Genomic DNA, 15,237 nt, shown 5'->3' with positions numbered 1-15,237 from the left:
TAGGGAACAATCTTCAGAACTTAGTTTTGTTATTACAGTCAAAAATAAATTTGAATGAGTGAATGGTCATTTGCGTTCATTTCACTGGGACTGTTGAACGCTTGCACATTTTCTGTGACCTTGACACAACTCATCAGGAGCTTTTTTTAAGCCCAAGGAAATGACATCATCATAATGCTCACAGTTCTGTGGCACAGGACAGTAACTGCCCGTCTGGGCAGAGTGCTGGGCGTACTTCAGAGGGCACAGGGGCTGGTCTGCTGGTGCCCACCCTCTAGAGTCCATGGAGGACGTTGCACATTTGGAGAGAAAATGAAAAATGGAGGATAAAAAGTTTCTTAGAAGCACGTGAGCATGGAGGATGTTCATCATGATCGGAGCATGCAAGGTAGGTACAGGGCACTGCTGCCTTCACTGTCACTGACTTCACTCATCGGTATGTGCAAAAACAGTACCACGTGCGTACCGACGGCCTCAGACCCTGCAGGAAAACCTGACGGAAGGGCCCAGAACTCAGAAACTGTGCTGCAGAAGTGAAGGTTAATGAACAATAAACAGCTTAACTGCTTGTTCATTAACAATGGTTAATGAGCAGGCAGTTAAACTGCTGTTGTTTTACTGATTTTCGCGCGGTAAACAATGCTTAATGTGCCTACCCTGACCGCATATCCCACGTGTGTATGCTGACTGTTTGTCATAAGCACCTGGGGCAGAAGGGTCTCTAATTTAACACTAATTTACACAATCTCCATCATGCCTCAGTACAGTTTCAGGCCCCTTATAATCAAGGCTTCGCAACAGATTTGGGTGAAGTGGAAAGCAAGAGCGCAGGAGATTGACTTTCAAGCGATTTAGGTTGCGAATGTTCCCGCTAACTTTGTTCCAACATGCGTTAGTCTCCCAGCATGCAGTGCGCGGCGGGCTTGGTCTCACTCCTCGTCTCTCTTCAATTCCCTTCCTCGGCTCTCCGATTCAGGTCAGGAGAGATTCACAGAGACATCCCACCTTGCCACTAACTCTGTACAAATAGCAGAGGAGGGATGTCTCTGGGTGCTCTGACATCACAGTGACATTGATTTTTAACCAGCTAGATCAAATAAGAAGTCTGTTCTCTTTTCAGAGTGACAACCTGGGGATCACAAAGGGTAGGGAATGCGATGAATTCCGTAGCCAATCAGATGTAGGGGATGACTGGGAAGTCAGATGTAGACAGCCCATTTATTGGGAATCTGACCAAGGTGGGTGAGCAGTTTTTGCACATGTCTGTTTGTGTAGTTTGTATGTGAGGTCTTCTTGAGTACTGTGAATGCTTTATATACTGATCAAAGGTTCACTTCCCTTCAAATGTTATCCCAAGTGGTTTCAACTTTCAAAATATAAGCTTCCATGTGGCCCTACGACTCACTAAAGGTGAGAAAGACCAGCACAGTGAGAGTGTCTGTACTATTGGGGACTTGGTCATTAGGTAGATGCATGCATTTGAGCTGCAGAGGCATGATTGTGTATGCTGCTGTCTCTCTGAGCCCCTTACCTGCCCGGTCAGGTACACCTGCTAATTCTTCACTGTGAAGCAGCTGGGGCTAACCTGTGAAGCAGAGAGAATGCAAGCACAGGTAAAAGTTGTTGATATTTAATTTTTAATAAATAATATGAAAAATATGTTTTTGTTCCAGTTTGAACTTATTTTGTGACTCAAAGGTATTTTACATAATACAGGCGACAAAGTACAACAGGAGAGCCAGTGACTCTTTTACACCCGACAGGCTACACAGTACTACAGGAGAGCCAGTGACACTTTTATACCCTATAGGCCACACAGTGCTACAGGAGAGCCAGTAACTCTTTTACACCCTACAGGCCGCACATTACTACAGGAGAGCCAGTGACACTTTTATACCCTATAGGCCACACAGTGCTACAGGAGAGCCAGTAACTCTTTTACACCCTACAAGCCACACAGTACTACAGGAGAGCCAGTAACTCTTTTACACCCTACAGGCCACACAGTACTACAGGAGAGCCAGTAACTCTTTTACACCCTACAGGCCACACAGTACTACATGAGAGCCAGTAACTCTTTTACACCCTACAGGCCACACAGTACTACAGGAGAGGCAGTAACTCTTTTACACCCTACAGGCCACACAATACTACAGGACAGCCAGTAACTCTTTTACACCCTACGTGACACACAGCGGTGCAAAAACCTGCAACGTACAGCAGCCACACAGCAGCCTGACATCAGCATGATTATTTGCTATGATTCATTTGCATTTTATTACGGTAGTGGCTAAAACAGTGAAATAAAATGTAGGATGTACATATTGGGAAAAATACTGTACTGTACTCAGGTGCTGGGAGGGGGGGCGCAGAAGACTCTCCAACATAAAGGAGATGATACCATGTAGTGAATTTAGGTATAGTGTTCAGAATTTAATTCTGCCAAGGCTTCTTCTTCCGACACAGACTAAAGACGCTCTGCTGTAGCCTGCATCTCATGCAAGCAAGACTCCAAGAGCTGGTTGAAAAGGGTATGAGGCAGGAAGAGTAAATAATCTGCATTCTGAATACTGCAGAAGGGGAGTCAGTTCATACAAGGTGTATGTTCAAACTTGCTCATGCATGCACACACACACACACCCACACACACTCACTTACTCTAGACCCTATACCTTGCCCCACCTGATTACGTGTAGCTTCTTTGTTTTTGTTTTAGAGTCTGTGGTCTTTTTATGCTTTTAATGTAATTTAATGCTCAGTCTGATATTTTGTTCTTGCTTTTATAACTTAATGTTCTGAATAGTTGACAAGCTGTCAATCCAGTCCGCACTTCTTAAACTTGTTCTCTCGTTCAGGACTCTAATCTTCCCCTCAGGGGAACTGCTGCACTTTGATCCCTGATCTTCACACTTGTGTTTGCATTGTAAGCTGCTCCTAATAACTGCCTGCTAAAAGCCAGCAAAGTAAGGACTTGCAAAGCAGCTTCACCTGACAAAGACCTTTGCAAGTCAAAACTTGGTTCTCAAAGTTCTCATCCAACGCATACAGCGTGCAAGCATCTCCTTGCTCTTCACCTGTCGCTAAAGCAGGAGCTTGTTACACTGCTATTCACTTCATCGGGGACGAGAGCAGACGATTCTGATTGGTCGGAGGAAGAGAGAGCCGTAAAGTCAAGTTCGCAAGAGTCACAGAAAAGGCGGGGTACGTGAGACTTCAGACCCCACCCCCCACCCCCCCGCTGAGTGCGATGCTCTTCTGAGACACAGCTGCTGTGGTCAGAGATTAATGCCATGTCATATTAGCATCGCATGGTGCCAATAACTGTGCGGGATCATGGAGGTGCTGGTTAATAGGCTTCATCGTGGCCATATCCGTCAGTGTCAGGCCGTGGCTGGTTAGTTGTGAAATGATGGTTCTAATTTTACCTTTAATGGGCACCCCTCTTCACATGAGTGATATTTACCTCCCACTCCTCCCTTTGCCCCGCCCACCTCCCCCCCTATGGGGGTGGGCGAACCGGTGACTCCAACAGACAGGCAGACAGACAGGCAGACAGACAGCAACGAAAAGGGGGGAACGGTAAGGACAGAAAATTAACGAATGCAAAGAAGAGAGAAACGAGGAAACGAGGGAGGAAGAAGCGAACGAGGGAAAGGAAGAAGACAGACAGAAAGAAAGAAAGAAAAGAGAGCGCGAGAGAGAGAGAGAGAAGGGGCTGGATTCTGAGGAGCGATGCGGCGGCCTGGTTCTAATCAGTCGACAGCGAGCGCTTTCGCCTGCATCTGGAGGGGGAAGCACAGAGCTAAAAATAAAAAGGGAACAGACACAACCTATGCCAGAGCTCTCTGCCGATTGGCCAGTTAAAAATGCATACAATTACTTCAGTGCGCCGCCGAGCGCGGGCTGCGCATTTGCATATTTATACGTGAGGGGGCTGCGCGGGTGAAACGGAGAGGGAGAGGGAGAGGCAGAGGAAAGGAGGGAGGGAGGGAGGCTGAGAAAGGCTGATGCATTAATCTTTAAACACTCAACATGCAAATTCGTAACGGAAAGTGGTAGGGAGAGAGCGAAAAAAAGGAAATTAGAATAAAAAAGAAAATATTGTTTAAAATTCTTTTGGCAGAATGAATTAGAAAATAGTCATACAGTACTTAAAAATCAGAATTTTCCTTTAGACGCATACGGGTCGTTGTGTAAGATTTCAGGTAATCGTAAAATTCATTTTTTGTTAACGTGCTTGAATTCCCCACATGATGCCATCGTATGAAAGTGATCATGTGTTTAACCAAATGAATCCAGCACATATATGGCCACTCTACCACATGTATGTTCTGTCAACCTGAGTAGCTAGTTCTAGTTCGATTTACATCTTGGGTACTCGGACAGGTGCAGTTGGTTTCTCTGGAGATAGACGGGCGAAAGCAACTATTCTGGGTCCTACGTGGTGCCGAGGGCCAATAGCGATCCAGCCAGGAGCAGCGGCGGTCGTCAGGGTTACGCAGGAAGCACGAGAGGCATGGCGCTGATTGTGTCACGACGTCATAACGACCGCAGCCTGGACTCGCTACAGATGGTCTACGGTACCCAGATGGTTAACTCCTGTGTTCTTTCCTGCCCTCCGTACTTCCTTACTCTAGCAAGCATCTGATTGGCAGCTGAGGCTTTCACTGCCATATTACTATATTCATAAGGAGTCCTGAGTGTCGACTGCCGCTGGCATTGTCCAATACAGCCACACTCCTTAATGGATATTCATAGGATGCGTATGACTTCATCCAGGTATTGGCTGGAGGAGGGTCCCCCGCCTTCCTTACTCTACAGCCCCTCCCTCACCCCCAGCCTCCCTGCATGTGCCGGACAGATGTTTGCGTGTAACCGAACCCCCCGGACACGCGGAAAGCACGCCTCTAATGGGAAGCACATGGGGCAGGGGAGGGGAGAGCAACGGGGAGAGAGAGAGAGACAAAGAGAAAGGGAGGGAGGGAGGGGGGTGGAAACGGAACCAGCGAGCGCACAGCGGGGGAGTCCGGAGCGCGAGGCGTACGTGCGTACGTGTGGCGGGGCGCTGGCCGGCGGCCGTGGCGGGAGAAGCCGGTAAACGGGAACGTTTCCGCCTCCCCCGGCATGTTAAACGGCTCCCGCATCCCCTTCCTCCTGCAGTCGCAACTTTCCAGAACATTCCTTTCCACAGCCGCCGTGCGTGGGAGCTCCGGTCTGGTTACCACAGGAAGTGGGGTGTGGAACACCGGGGCCTGTGGCCCGGCAGCGAGGACGGGAGCGGTGCAGGGTGAGCCCACAGCCAGTTTAATACGCCCTGTACTGACCCGTAACCGTACTGATAATTAGAGGAGAAATCTGTAAAGAGGTCACCATCCCAACCTGCAGCAGGGGAAAGAGAAACGCTGAGGTGACTGTGTGTGTATGCGTGTGTGACAGTGTGAGAGTGTGACTATGTAAACATGTCTGAGTGTGCTTATACAGTATGTGTCTCTGTCCGTGCTTATTTGTGTCTAACTGTACATGACTATGTACAATTAAAGAGCAATTCAAGAGCAGCTATCCCCTCTCTTAACAGAGCCATTCACCAGTAAGGAGGCATTCATCATGGGAGTCTACCATAAAATAATTACTATGGGAGTGTATAGTAAAGAGCTATTCACCATGGCAGGGTACAGTAAAGAGGTATTCACCATGACAGGGTACAGTAAAGAGCTATTCAGCATGACTGGGTAAAGAGCTATTCACCATGATTGGGTACAGTAAAGAGCTATTCCCCATGACCGGGTACAGTAAAGAGCTATTCACCCTGACACGGTACAGTAAAGAGCTATTCACCACGATTGGGTACAGTAAAGAGCTATTCACCATGATTGGGTACAGTAAAGAGCTATTCCCCATGACCGGGTACAGTAAAGAGCTATTCACCAAGGGAGTGTACAATAAAGAGCTATTCACCATGATTGGGTACAGTAAAGAGCTATTCCCCATGACCGGGTACAGTGAAGAGCTATTCACCATGACAGGGTACAGTAAAGATTAAGTTATTCAAAATGTTGCTGGTCCCAGTGGTTTGTATGAAAGGACCTGTGAACAGCCATAGATTGAAAATATTTTATTTGCTACAAATTCAGACTGAATTCACTGAGATTTTCCGAGTGATGGAAGACGCTGGACGCTGTGTAAAGCAGGGTTCCTGGCCTCCCCGTGGAGCTGAGTGGCGGATGCTGTTCTCTGGGTGTAAATGGCGCTCCAGGCGAAACGGCAATAAAGAGGTCCTCTGAACTGCCGTTAACCCTGGACTCCGCAGAGGAAGCACAAGGTCTCCCTGTTCCCCTCGTGGAGCCCAGCCCCAACTGACGCATTCTCCGACAATGCTCCTCTGTCTCCGTGGTGATCTGGGCCTGCACTGAGCTGATTGGCTCGAGAAGACGAGTAATTTCATTTACCTAAATTTAGTTTTTCCCTAAAAAAAAAAAAAGATCCTACACCCTTCCACTGTCCATCCTCCAAACCCCACACACACACACACACGCGCGCGCGCGCGCACACACACACACACACATATGCGCACACACATGCACATGCACATGCACACACACACACACACACACACACACACACAGCCCCTAGCACATAATGCTAATGTGTATACCCTAACCCCATGTTGCCACTAAATGCCGCTGGTCACCACGAGGGAGGGGCTAGTTGAGGTACACGCTAATTACTGATAGCAGGACCTTGTGGTGCCACTGCCATGTCGGGGGGGGGGGGGGGGTGAATTAATAATACCTTTTTAGCCAACTCTTACAGCCAAGGACTGATGGTGTTCCCGGCAGTTCAGTAAAAACACACCAAATTGATTTGACATTCTATTACCAGCCGGCCATTAAGCATCCCTGTGTTCTCTCAGTATTTAGCATCCTGCGAAGACTCGGGGCAGCGCAATCCAAATCGGCAGCACTACCGCTTCTCCAGCTCCGGTAACGAGTGAGCTATGCTTTTGAAAATAGTACTGGTGACGTCACTGAATCCCATCTCCACAGTGCTAGCTGTCACATCGCCCTGGTAACGAGCCTCTTACAGGCCCTAAAACGCCATTAATGCTCCACTGAGGTGATGCTAAATTTCTATAGAATTTATTTTTATTTGAATTCTTGGGTCCCAGAATTTTATTTTTGTTTTAAACATCAAAAAGCTTAGAAGTTACTTCTCGTTAGTTTTGAGGTGCTGACATGATCATTCTCTGATCCCTTTTTACGTATTTATTTATCTGTTCAATGTAAGAAAGAGAGCAGGAGAGGGAAGAGCTGAGTGACTGGAAGGTAAAGGGTCTGGAGTAAGACCAGGGGAGCCCGCCTCCCGCCCTGGAGCGTCACTGCGTCTGCGTTTGAAGTCTTTCAGCACTGATTTTATTAGGTGCATAAAAGCGTTTTAAAAGCATGTCTGTACATGAGTTTGTGTGTATACATGCGAATGTACACAGGTGAACTACCTTAAAACAATTAACAAAGGTTACAGATATGGGCAGTCACACAAGAAATTTATTTAAAAAGATACCAAATCGCAGCTTATTTGTCTCACAGTAATCCAAATTTCAAAAACCAAAGGACAGCAGAATATTCCAGAAGAACCAGAGATGAAGAACACCAGACCTAGATGCAGGACTCAGATGCCCATTTCCAACTAATTGTTGCAAACTTCTTCTAAAGTTGGCCAAACTGACTGAGTAAATGGAAGCCACATATTTAATCTAGACGCACCCACATCCTCACACACACATGCAGACCCACACTGACACACCTCCACTGACACACATCCTCACACACACATGCAGACCCACACTGACACACCTCCACTGACACACATCCTCACACACACATGCAGACCCACACTGACACACCTCCACTGACACACATCCTCACACACACATGCAGACCCACACTGACACACCTCCTCTGACACACATCCTCACACACACATGCAGACCCACACTGACACACCTCCTCTGACACACATCCTCACACACACATGCAGACCCACACTGACACACCTCCTCTGACACACATCCTCACACACACATGCAGACCCACACTGACACACCTCCTCTGACACACATCCTCACACACACATGCAGACCCACACTGACAAACCTCCTATGACGCACATCCTCACACATACACACACGCAGACCCACACTGACATACATCCTCACGCAGACCAACACACATACACAAACGCACACGTTCATACCTCCAATGGCCAACCCCACAGTCTTACCTTCAAGCTGTACTGGCCATGCGCTTTAATGCTACCTATGGCTGAGAATGGCCAAATGGTGAATTGCCACATTCGTCTGACAAATTTCTGACAGTATGTATGCGCGTCGGTATATGACGATGTGTGTCTATGTGTGTGTGCATGAGTGTGTGTGTGTACGCGCATGTATGTGCATGTGTGGGTATATAAGGATGTGTGTCTATGTGTGTATGTATGTGCATGTGCGGCTATATAAGGATGTGCGTATATGTGTGTGTGTGTGCGTGTGTGAGAGAGAGAGAGTATCTGAGACCTCAGGCAGTCAGGAGGCTCAGACCTAAACTGCCTCCAGATGTCCAGCAGCAGTGACCCCGCCCCCACAGCTGAATAAACCCCGCCCCCTTAGCAGAATGAATCCCGCCCCCTCAGCAGAATTAACGCTTCCTCTTTTCCAGTTTCCTCTACAGCACAAACTCTCCCCCTTCCCACAATCCTCTGCTCCTACTCTGCCCCCTTTAACCCTGCTCCCGCAGATCCTCCCCGGTCTTTCGAGAACAAAACTAACATATTTTTCAAACCGTCATTGTTGCCTTATTGTTGTTTTTGTTTGTGAATCTTACACAAGATCAAGACTGACCCTAACTGAACTTGCAGAGGGAAAGTTGTGCAAGTATATATCTTTTTTAAACGCTGTAACTCAGAGTCTACCCACACGCCAACTGACAAAGGATACTGAGACAGGCCTGCAGACAGAACTGAATATTACAATCTGAGAGAATAAATCTGGATTAAAATGGGTTAAGAAGTTAAGTTCATTGGGGTGCTAAGGAGGGGCTCGGTCCATAAAGGTGTTCAGCAGATTCATTCTGAACTCTCCAGCTTACACACTGTCAGGGCTTTGTCACTTTGGACTGCAGATCAACCCATGTCCAATAAAATCAAAATAGAGTGTATGGCAAAAAAAGATTTGACAGCCTATAACCAACTGCCAGAAAAGCAAGCCTAAGGCAACTGTGGCAAGGAACAACTGACTGGGTGAGCAACTGGGAAGAAACCGTAGGAGGATCTAGACTCAACAGGGGGGAGCTCATCCTCCTCTGGCTGGCTCGGGTGGGGGGGGGGGGGGTGAGTTTAGGCCTCCTCTAGTCGGCTCAGGGGGTGGGGGCTCCTCTGGTCAGCTGAGGGGGGGGGGGGGCTCATGGTGACCAGTACAGCCAAGTCAGCTTTCCCCCCAGCAGGAGGACATGACTGGGGTATACGTGCAGGTTCCAGCCCTTTCATCCACACACAGAGCACCCCTGAGGTGCAAAACTGGGCCCACACCAGGGGATCTGATTGATGCCTTTAAAAACACCCTTTCATTTGAAAACAAAAGTCTGATCGTGTGAAAACACCAAATTTCTGATAAATGTTGATGCTCTGAAAACATTTTTTCACAAAGAAATTGTAACCACACCTCTACAGGCACACAGGGTGCGCGTGCACGCACACACACACGAACGCACTTTTTTTTTTTAAAAAGGCACTTTGATGCCAAGCCAGAAGAACCATGAAAATTATTTGTAAGAAGCATGGAGATAATGCATGTATGTGCACATATGTAGGTGTGTTTACATGCATGTATGTGTATGTATGCAGGTGTGTGTGTACAGTACATGAGTGTATGTACATGGGTGTATGTGTACAGGCATGTGTGTACATGAGTGTATGTGTACTTGTACAGAGATGTGTGTGTGTGTGTGTGTGTACATCAGTTTATGTGTAAGCGTACAGGTGTGTGTGTGTGTGTACATGAGTGTGTGTACATCAGTTTATGTGTAAGCGTACAGGTGTGTGTGTGTGTACATCAGTTTATGTGTAAGCGTACAGGTGTGTGTGTGTGTACGAGTGTGTGTACATCAGTTTATGTGTAAGCGTACAGGTGTGTGTGTGTGTACATCAGTTTATGTGTAAGCGTACAGGTGTGTGCGTGTATGTGTGTGTGTTTTTTCCCCTCTCAGTATTGCCAGTCTCCTCACGTTGGAGAGGTTCTCTCCCGTTCCTCTGGCTGAGAGCTGCACTGGTCTGCTGCTAAGAGCTAAAAGCAGGCGTGAGCTCCGCTGTGGGCTGCAGGTGCTGAGCAGAGAGCTTTCTCCCCCCAGCAGGCCCTGCGCTGCGCTGCTCTGCTCTGCCCGAACGCCGAAACTCCCAACTCCTCTCTCATTTACACCATTAACATACGCCCCCTGCCTCCCGCACAAGCTCCTTTCATCTCCACTTCCCCACCTCTTCCTCTCCCCGGGTGTCCTGTGCCTCTCCCATCAGCCTCTCTGCTTCCCTCCCGCCCTCTTCCTCTCCCCGGGTGATCCGTCCCTCTCCCATCAGCCTCTCTGCTTCCCTCCCGCTCCCCTCTCTCTCTCGCCGGGTCTCTCTGAGGTCAGGCTGGAATGCGTGAGGGAGGGACCCCAGCTGAGCACTTCTCTCAATCAAACCCAGCGATGCTCTCACCTCCATCTCTCCATCTCTCCATCTCTCCTTTCCCTCACTCCTCCTCGTTTTTTAAGATAATTTTCTTTACTCCCGTTTCCCCCTCCGGCTGGAGCGCTCAGGTGCGCACAGCTGCGTTCGTGCGGGCGATGCGGGAGAGCGTAGGCGAGCGCGCGCTCTCCTCCAAAGCGCGCGATGCCAGCAGCCGCTTCACACAGCTCCAAAGCCCGCGAGCCAGGCTCACACAGACACCAGTCAGAGGAAGAGGCTTCACACCGAGAGCCAGGCTCACACAGACACCAGTCAGAGGAAGAGGCTTCACACTGAGAGCCAGGCTCACACAGACACCAGTCAGAGGAAGAGGCTTCATGCGCAGCTTTTGGCAAGCAGACCACGGGCACCCCATCGACCAGTGGGGACCGCTAGAGAACGATGACACATGGATACCAGCAGACTGAACCCTCCCCTCCACCAATCACACACCGCCCTGCAGGGCGACTGGCCGCAGTTTGGCCGGGCACAGCCGGGATTTGATCTGGTATCACCGGGCTCATCCATGTACCAACACAATGCTGTAACAGGATGAGCCAGCCAGCACCCCCTCCTTTTAGAACATGCAGCTCTCACTCCCTCTGTATTGGTTTCTCCTCTACTACTCTTCCTCCTTTTCGAGCACCCATCTCTCCACCCCCCTCACTCCAGCTTTCCTCTAGTGGCGCTAAGAGCTCTTCTTTTCTCTCTCCTTCACGCTCTCTCTCTCTCCCTCTCGCTGCACTGTCCTGGTTGCTGCTGGTACCCGGGGAGTGACCCCTTCTGAAACAGTCCTTAATCTCATCATACAGAAACCACTGCATCAACAAACATAAAGAACATATATGGTTTTAAATATGTAAAAAGTAAATCATGCCAAATATTAAAAACTTTATAATGTGCCACTTTCACATCTTTTATGCCTGTTTTATGTTGGGTAAATCGTGGAATATATTCAATGCACGTAATTTATGTAGAGTATAATGTATACAGTATTATACATTAAACTGGGAGTAGATACTTTCCAATTTTATTTTCACATAAGGCATCCAATATAAGTTGATCTACACTTAAACATATCAGAACATATTCATCGTATGCTGGATTTTTATATTTACACCAATAAAGACTTTTTTCCCTTTTTTCCCAAAGGGCTCCTCACTGACATGTCCTGTTCATGTGTTAATACTGACTCTCACATTCAAAACTATACAAAGTCCTATAACTGCTTATTCTTTCCATCCAAGTGAAGGTTTTTTTGTGGTCTACCCATTCATGTATACAAGTGTCCAATACTAGCACTCTAAACTGTCAGTGTTCTGTTGGTGGAGTGGAATAATGCATTACTTATATAGTTGTTTTAATCTGATAGTATTTTATTGATTTGTAAATATCTGGGGGGAGGTTTGGGGGGGGGGGGGGGATGGGTGGGGGGGCAGTAGTGGAATTGGAACCTGGACTGAAGGCCCCTGAAGCTCACTTTCATAAAAGTAACTGAGAGGGAATTTCCACCTATTTACCTTCCACATTAGGCCATTTACATTAACCAGGTGAGTGTGTGTGTGTGTGTGTGTGGTTTTTCTCCCTTGTGAGAGTAATCTTATATAATACCAAGGTATTGTGTCAGGACATATTTTGCGATTACAAACTGGCTGAAATGCAGTGCAGTCTGCATTTTCATTGTTACACTTTTTAAATCTCCCGTTGTTTAGCAGTTTGTCTTTGTGTTCTGGTTCAGATCGCTGCAGTCGATTTCACGCTATATCTGTTAGAACTTGCATTTTGTTCTTCTCTCTGAAGAGTGTGGTGACAGTTCCTTTGTCATGAGTGCTTGTATTAAACACAGTTTCATCAGATTAGATTTTACTGTGCTTTGATGTAATGAGGGAGCAGTAGCATTCAGCCACTGTACTCAGTTAGTTATATCCCCACTCATGAGTGTGTGCGTGCGTATGTGTGTGTGCGTGCGTATGTATATGTTTATGTGTGTGCATGCAAGTTTCTCTGTGCAGACCTGTGTACTTGTGTGTATGCTTGTGTCTGTCAGCATGTTTGTGTACATTACTGTCTGCACGTGCGTGTAAACTTAATTTATGCACATACACCCTTACGTGAATATGTTTTTGTGCGTATGGACATGCACATGCACCTGTGTGTGTGACTGTGTGTGCATGCGCCAGTGTGTGCGACTGTTTGTGCATGCGCCTGTGTGTGTGGCTGTTTGTGCATGCGCCTGTGTGTGCGGCTGTTTGTGCAGGTGCCTGTGTGTGTGGCTGTTTGTGCATGCGTGTGTGTGGCTGTTTGTGCATGCGCCTGTGTGTGTGGCTGTTTGTGCATGCGCCTGTGTGTGTGACTGTTTGTGCATGCTCCTGTGTGTGTGGCTGTTTGTGCATGCGCCTGTGTGTGCGGATGCAGGGTCCCTGTGCTGTTAAGAGGATGCAGATTTATGCCTGAGAGATGGAGGCTTGTGTAATGTGTGATGAAAAAGATCTATGGGAGAGGCCTGCGTGCGCACGCTCCCACCCCCCGCGCCCCCGCCCCCCCCCCCCGCCCCCTCTCTTTAACGGCCTCACTTTAATATGTATGCAAATGCGCTGTCTCCCCTGCTTTAATTGTCTGGCTTCCAGCAGTCAGCGTGCGTGAGGGCTGTTTGTGCTCGCAGAGCCCAGCGTCCAAGCCAGAGGCTGCCAGCCCCAGTGCAGTCCTTCAGGACCGGGCTACAGAAGAGTGTGTACACACACACACACACACACACACACAGGCGCGCACACCAGCACACACACAGGAGCACACACGCAAGTACACACACAGGCGCACACATACACACCGGCGCACGCACACACACATGCACGCACAGGCGCACACACACACAGGAGCACACACGCAGGTACACACACAGGCGCACACATACACACCGGCGTGCACTCACACACACACACACATAGGCACACACACACACAGGCGCGCAGGCACACACACACACACACACACACAGGAGCACACACGCAGGTACACACACAGGCACACACACACACACAGGCGCGCACATACACACCGGCCTGCGCGCACACACACACACAGGCACACACACACACACACAGGCGCACACACACAGACGCACAACGCACACAGTCGCGTAATATGTTAGTAAAATGAGAGGTTTCTCAATTACTCAAACCATGTCTACGATTACAGACTGGATCACCAATACAAAATAATAATTTGAAAATAAAGATTAAGAATAAGGGGGGGGTGATCTGTTGGATTAGTACATTAAGTGGCTGGGAGTGAAATTACCTTTGATACCCCTGAAAACTCCATCATCACCACATTTAAAAATCCCGCCAGATTTGGACATTTTCACCCACACTGTACCTCATTTCTGTTCACAGCGCTCCGCTTGAAATAAGATTTGGGATAAAAGTTTTCTGACAACCCCTTTCTCCACAATATAGACTGGCAATCTGTACATGTTTAGAAATCTTCAGCCACATGCAAATGGTCTGAAGTACTGTCATCCACACGTGGTATGGATCTGTGTAGACACGTACGTTAGGCTTATTGCTGTCCTACAATCTTCAGAAAATTCAGAAAAATACAGCCAAAACTTTGTGTTGCTTTTCCCTCTGTTGTCTCCCTCTGTTTAAACACCTTCTGTACCAAAGTGATACTTTCTATTACTTTTCAACCTTCATAAAACATTTAATAAAAGGTGTAAAATACAGTGAAGCAGCAGATATTATCTTCCCACTGCACACGCGCACGCACACACACACACGCTTTTGCGCAACTCACACCCAAACAGGACTCATCATGGACCATGGGCTCGATTCTAATTTACAACATTTCAGCAGACATAAATATACACATAAATCATCTGCCATATATGTCTGCTCTCCAGGCCCTGAGACTCACGCTGAAGGTGTGCTTCTGAGGCTCCTGTGCAGAGTAACGCAATGGTGTCCCTCAGATAAACAAAGAACCGAGGAACATTCCAGAAAAGCCAGCACTAGCTAACAGATAAAAAGTAGCATGTAGAGAAACTGGAAGATTCCACAAAATGTTTTTTAAAAAACAGTCAAATCTTTTTCTTTCTCTTTTTCTTTTTCCAATTTCCAAAGTACAACCAGGGACATTTGCCATTAACCATAAACCAGTCCCAGTGTTACCACACCCGTTCCCCTGTGCTTTTCTGGGCCTGCTACCCTTTATGGAGAGTTTGCATTCATAAAACATCTCAGAGCCGATCTGGGGCCATATCCTAAACTTAGCCATCATCAGCTAAAAAGCAGCTCTCCTATTTATGGACATATTGAAAACAACGGACCCAGATCGTTTTCAACACAGCCGCGAGGGAGACTTAAAATCAAGGGCAATATACAATTCGGGGGGGGGGGGGATGGGGAGTTACAACCCCCCCAATATTACAAAATAGGCCAAATAACACCCCAATAAGGTAGCATGATGATAAGAAAAATGAATTCA

The 15,237-nt window shown here is 47.7% G+C and overlaps 1 long non-coding RNA gene across 6 annotated transcripts in view; it reads right to left on the bottom strand.

The window, feature by feature from the left end:
• Positions 1–15,237, bottom strand: part of LOC118213222 — a 29,324-nt gene that overhangs the window by 1,384 nt on the left and 12,703 nt on the right. For 2 of the 6 annotated variants that reach the window (XR_004762364.1, XR_004762369.1), the window contains exon 3: positions 1,532–1,585. The exons of 2 other annotated variants lie outside the window; for them this stretch is intronic. This is a non-coding gene — a long non-coding RNA (uncharacterized LOC118213222). Of the gene's footprint in view, positions 1–182; positions 275–1,531; positions 1,586–15,237 lie in introns of all 6 variants that reach the window. 2 more of the 6 variants (XR_004762365.1, XR_004762367.1) reach the window with 2 other exon arrangements.

This window comes from Anguilla anguilla, chromosome 14 (genome assembly GCF_013347855.1).
Source record: "Anguilla anguilla isolate fAngAng1 chromosome 14, fAngAng1.pri, whole genome shotgun sequence".
Classification (NCBI taxonomy): Eukaryota; Metazoa; Chordata; class Actinopteri; order Anguilliformes; family Anguillidae; genus Anguilla; species Anguilla anguilla.
The sequence above is the reverse complement of the archived record's forward strand: the minus strand, read 5'-3'. Positions and strand labels throughout refer to the sequence as shown.